This window comes from Podarcis pityusensis (assembly GCF_964106645.2).
Source record: "Podarcis pityusensis genome assembly, chromosome: 9".
Classification (NCBI taxonomy): Eukaryota; Metazoa; Chordata; class Lepidosauria; order Squamata; family Lacertidae; genus Podarcis; species Podarcis pityusensis.
The window spans coordinates 13688560-13694813 of record NC_138034.1 but is presented as its reverse complement, the minus strand read 5'-3'; the positions used below and the strand labels follow the sequence as shown (position 1 = coordinate 13694813).

The 6254-nt window shown below is 41.1% G+C and overlaps 1 long non-coding RNA gene across 1 annotated transcript in view; it reads right to left on the bottom strand.

Annotated features, from left to right (window-relative positions):
* LOC308484997 overlaps positions 1-4723 on the bottom strand; it is an 11383-nt gene extending 6660 nt beyond the window's left edge. The window contains exon 1 of the long non-coding RNA XR_013990280.1: positions 4673-4723. This is a non-coding gene — a long non-coding RNA (uncharacterized lncRNA). The remainder of the gene's footprint in view (positions 1-4672) is intronic.
* Positions 4724-6254: the final 1531 nt, after the last annotated feature.

Here is a 6254-nt window from a genome sequence, read left to right as displayed (position 1 = left end):
GAATTTTGTTTTTCAATTTCTGTTGTTATGTTGTGTTCTTTGGATGAAGGTTAGTATACAAATAATAATAATAATAATAATAATAATAATAAGTGCTTTTTCTGGGGGACACAGGGGTACACATGACCCTAAACATTTTGTAAATCTAAGTTGCCCTGATTGAAGGGCAGTATTTCAATATGAGCAGGAAAATAAGAGTATCCCTAAACATTCTTTTTAGAAAAAAAGCAACAACAACAACAATAGTATCAGCAGCAACAATAACAGAAGAAGAAGAAGAAGAAGAAGAAGAAGAAGAAGAAGAAGAAGAAGAAGAAGAACTTCTTAATTTGCTCCAATGGGAAAGAATGTGGGGACCAAACAGGACATGAGAAGCTAAATTTTGCTTGGAAAGATTTGTTTTAAATACACCAGCAGAAGACCATTCAACAGATTTCAGCTTATGAAATATAAGAGCATAATGATGGCAAAGAGAAGCCAATAGCACATTGCACCAAGTGAATGTTTGAGGAGGGAAAAATAAGATGCAGTATATGAAAATAATGACTACATGGAAAACAAAACAGAATATGAACATACAACTTGACTTTTAAACTTTGCTCTACACAGCAGAATAAATGCTATATTAAAATTAATTACCGCTTAACCACTGCTGAACCACATGGTTATATCTAAACCCCACCAGTCCTTAAAGTCCTTGCATTGTTTTAAGGTAAAGGTAAAGGGACCCCTGACCATTAGGTCCAGTCATGACCGACTCTGGGGTTGCGGCGCTCATCTCGCTTTATTGGCCGAGGGAGCCGGAGTACAGCTTCTTGGTCATGTGGCCAGCATGACTAAGCCGCTTCTGCTAACCAGAGCAGCGCACGGAAACGCTGTTTACCTTCCTGCTGGAGCGGTAACTATTTATCGACTTGCACTTTGATGTGCTTTCGAACTGCTAGGTTAGCAGGAGCAGGGACCGAGCAACGAGAGCTCACCCCGTCGCGGGGATTCGAACCACCAACCTTCTGATTGGCAAGCCCTAGGCTCTGTGGTTCAACCCACAGCGCCACCCACATTGTTTTAGTTGTCCTAATTACATAGCCATTTATTTTCAGAGAAGAACACAGCTACCAATCCCAAGAGAAATTCCAGAAACCAGACTCCTGTGTTTTAGATGCACGCTACTAGAGGTCAGTCTGATTTTCCTGATTTAGGATCCAGGAGAATCAAGACAGATCATTAATCCCGGTAAAAATTATCACAAGCAGTAAGAAGGGAATTTAAAAGAAAAGCTTTATTCTACCTGCATGCGTTCCAGTGAAGAAATAACTCACAGTACAAAGATATTAGAAAAAAGGTGGTTGTGTAGAAAAGTGATGGAGTTAAGGTGCTCACAGATTGGTTCCTTTAATTCCCCACTTGCTCACAAATTGGATTTGTTCTTTGTTGGTAAGTGATTTGTCATGTAGTGAAACACCCCTAGAATGGCTAAGCCACCCCCCAGCTTCCTTGCTCATGATTGCCTTGCGGAGGAGTGGATTTCGGGGAGTGAAACCAGTTTGTGTTGGTTTGCATTTCTTAGTGCAGAAAGTATTGCTCTGATGTGTAGAGATCTTTCCTGTTCTACTTAATTCAAGAGGGTTCTGGAAGCCTCTGGAAGCTTTTCTGTGTGAAAGAAGCATGCATGAAGGTTCATGCTGTTTGGATTATTCCTTCAGAGAAGCTGAGTGCAGCTGGTTTAAACTGGTTCTGTTATCTCTTTCTGTCAAGGTCATGCTGACTATAAAAGTAGGGCCAGAAGAAGCCTGTGTTTCACTTTCTCTTTCTACCTCTCTTCCTTCTGGTGTGGTGTTCTGTACAGTGGTACCTCGGGTTAAGTACTTAATTGGTTCCAGAGGTCCATTCTTAACCTGAAACTGTTCTTAACCTGAAGCACCACTTTAGCGAATGGGGCCTCCTGCTGCCGCCGCGCCACCAGAGCACAATTTCTGTTCTTATCCTGAAGCAAAGTTCTTAACCTGAAGCACTATTTCTGGGTTATCGGAGTCTGTAACCTGAAGTGTATGTAACCTGAAGCGTATGCAACCCGAGGTACCACTGTACATAGTTAGTGTTAAGGTTTAGACTTATTGTAAGTTATTGTAAGTTTAAATTAAATCTGCAGCAATTGGATTTCTTATGGACAGTGCCAATCCTGAATGTATTGGATTTGTGATCCTTATGTTCATTTGCCTTCTGTAGCAGTAAAGCTCTGCTGGATGAAATACAATTGCCTCTGGTCTGTTTTTGGGAATCCTGCAATGTGTTTAAGTTGTTACTCTGCTAACTATACATTGGAATCTACTCTGGATCAGTAGTGAGTGGAATTACCCAACAGTTTGGTCACACTAAGTGTGGAGCGACTATGATGCAGAATGGCAGGCAGACGTCGAGCAAGCAAACCTCATTGTCCGCTGGTGGGGAAAAAAGCACTGCATTGGGTCTGTATAGGAACCTGTTGTCAAATCTCATGTCCCTGGGCTGTATCCTGCTACTCGTTTTCTTCTGTGCTCAACTGACTTCTGCCAGCTCCGAAGCACCCCTCTGGTTCTGCTATTTCAGCAGTTCTGATCACAGAATTGTCATGACGGGCTGTGCTGCATGCAGACCTCAGAATCCATAGCTGCAGCAAAGTTAAGGTCAAGGCCTTTCCTGCTTTCCAGATATTTTTGCTGAGCTGAATAATCAAGGCATCTGGTGTGGCCCCACAAATGGCAATACATGACATCATCCAAGCCATCAGGCCATCGTCCTATGTTGCATTGCTCTGGCCAAGCCATGTACACCCTTGTGCAAATTAATTGAAACAAAGCATGTTTTCTATCTAAGAGAAGCTTCGTGACTGCCACATCTATCAGTCTGTCAAGCACCCACAAAAGAAGATGTTTTGGGGATGCTTCAGTTACTTTGGTGTTGGAAGCCTGCAGCCAGTAGAAGGAATGATGCGCTCGCCACAACTTATTGAGGTTATACGAAAGAGAGTTATTCCAGAGCTGGAAAAGAGGTATCCTGACGGTACTGGGATATTGCAGCAGGACCTAGCCCCCTGTCACACATCGAAAATGGTGAAGAAATTCATGACAGAGGAACAAATACAGGTACTTGATTGGCCAGGGAATTCCCCAGACGTAAATCCCATTGAGAATTTGTGGGCTATATGCAAAAGTCACCTCCATACTGTAGGCTGTACGACTATGGAGAAGCTCATTCAGGCGCTGATTCAAGTATGGGACAGGGATCCGAAAATCAACAGTGACTGTTCGAAACTAGTAGACTCCATGCCAAACCGTGTTCAAATGCTGCTTAAAAATAGTGGAGGTCATATCCATTATTAATGTACATATATGTGAGTTGCGTACATGTATATGTGAGTTTTGTGCAATAAACTACTGTACTAAATTCATTGTTTGTTTCAATTAATTTGCACAAGGGTGTATAAGAAATATATAGATGTATGAAAGCATCTTACACTGTGTCAGCCTAATTGTCCATCAAATTCATTATTGTGTCCTCTATCGCATCCCACCATAACTAGAGTATTTAAGGTGTAGGTAAAAAAAAGAGAGGATACTATTGTTCTATTTTATTATGGAATTGATGCAGTTTGAAATGGACAACTTTTCTACATCCCTGTCATGCATCTTCTGGATGGAATTCTTAGTGCTCTTTTGACCTATAAGCAGAGTTTTCTATACCCTGTTTAAAATACATATAATTCAGTTTCAAAGTCAAGGCAAACATACTTCTGCAGCACAAATAACTGAACTTTGTGTCCTGCATAAATTATGCAAATTAAGGCAATTTGCTTACTTTTTCTTATAATACATAATTTAGTCAGGGGAAATTATTATTATTATTACCATTATTTATTATTTTGCATAAATTATCCTGTTGCTGGTAGTCTGAGTAGGGGAAAGAAGCTCTGCAGGAAACCATGGCTGAAAACCATGTTCGGTTATTTTTCAGGCTTCAGGGGCTTTGGCTGGTATAGCCGACACACTTGCAGGCTAAATAAACAAAGACACAGGGACTGGAATTGTGCTCTTTTGAAATGAAAGCTGAATCTCAGGAAGCTGAATTCCATGTCCAGTCACACATTCTGCAGATTTGCACAGTTCTGTGTCTATATGGACTTTAATAGCTCAAAATTATCTATCTGTCTGTGTGTCTATCTAGATATACACAGAGAGAGAGCACTTTGAGTCTTGTGTTATCTCCTTTGCTGCCTTACAACCTTTAAGATAATCAAAGGCTATGAAATCACCTAAAATGTTCTCTATCTTTTAGAAGCAGATGTTAATTTTTCTATTTTTCTATTAATTCAACCACCCCAGAGAATCCCTCCAATACTGAGAATTCTCTCTTAATTTGAAATGTATAGAACAGGTAGAGTTCTTGGCTGTCATAAAAGAACTTTATGCTATGATGAAAACACTTTCCCATCATCACACAGGAAGGGTCTGCTCAGGATTAGAGAGAGAGAAGAACCAGCTTCATTGTTTGCTTATTCAGTTCCTTTGTTGCCCATTAATCTTACCGTCACTTTTATGGTATAGTATATGTGATTTACTAATGTGTTTAGTGAGGCTCAATAACCACTCCATAATATATGCATAGTAAAAGCAATACAATTACTGCAACAACTCACCTCGAGAGTATGGGACTGTCATGGAATCTTTTGTTGATTTTTCCATTTATTTCCTCTAAGGATGTGCAAAATCTGACCTTTTATTTCTGTGAATGTCTCTGCTACATTTTCCTGAATGCTAGCACTGGATATTGGACTATTGATCTGCAGCAACAGGTCTGCTGGTTTTTCCAGTGCAGAGCCAAGTCACGGTCATTATCTGCAGCAGGCTTATTGCTTCACACATATAGTTGGCTTAATTATACATCATTTTGTACATTCAATCATTGCTAGTGAAAATTCCCAATGCATGGCTCAATATGAATTTGGGGCACTTGTAATGTGAACATTATGCATCCCAGATTCTTCTCTGGCTCAGACCGGAGACCAGGGATTGGGTGGTTAGGTTGGATGGAGTTGGGCTTCATAAAAATGAAAAATTATCTTTGGCTCATAAATAAACCCAGCTGTTTTCCAGTTTTCAGGACAGTAACTTTGCTGATTTCTCAGTCCAAGTTGATGTGATGCAGCAAGGGGGAGGTCATCCACTTGTAGAAACCCCACACACTCCCCCCCCCCGTGGATTTTACAATAATATTATTTAGTTATAAAAAATATTTATAGAAAACCAGTCACACAAATTATCAGGATGGTATACAACACAATTAACAAAAGGCACAAATACCATTAAAAACAATACAAAATGATAATGAGAAGGCTCATTAGAGCAACAGAAATATTAGGCACATTATCCAGGAGTTGTTTTTGTTTTTTTTTGTAGTATGATGGGAAGTACTCCTTGTGACAGCATAGCCTTTTTAAGTCTTTGAGCTATTGCTATAAGTTCACAGCACAGATCTTCAGCTTCAATATCTTTGTTTCTATTGTACACCTCGGGACGCGGGTGGCGCTGTGGGTAAAACCTCAGTGCCTAGGACTTGCTGATCATAAGGTCGGCGGTTCGAATCCCTGCAGTGGGGTGAGCTCCCGTAGTTCGGCCCCAGCTCCTGCCCACCTAGCAGTTCGAAAGCACCCCTAAGTGCAAGTAGATAAATAGGTACCGCTTTATAGCGGGAAGGTAAACGGCGTTTCCGTGTGCGGCACTGGTGCTGGCTCACCAGTTGCAGCTTCGTCACGCTTGCCACGTGACCCGGAAGTGTCTTCGGACGGCGACGGCTCCCGGCCTCTTGAGCGAGATGAGCGCGCAACCCTAGAGTCGGTCACGACTGGCCCGTACGGGCAGGGGTACCTTTACCTTATTGTACACCTATGATTTTTCCAAATCTATGCAAGCCTTAAGTATATCTTCAGTAGGTTTTTTTGATAATACTCTATATATCCTACAGGAAGCAAAATAGGTAATTATATTGTAGCTGTTGAAATCTCTCTTCAACAGATTGCATGGCCTGCTACGAACTTCTTCTTTGGATCTTGTGATGCCTCTTCTGGGGCCTCATACGCAAACTGCTGTTTCTTTCTCCTTTTTCTATCTCTCAAAGTTTGGTAGTACAGCGGTACCTCGCTTTTCAAGCGTCTCGGAAGCCGAACATTTCAGCTTTCGAACGCTGAAATCCCAAAATTAATTGCTTATGTTTTTGAACGT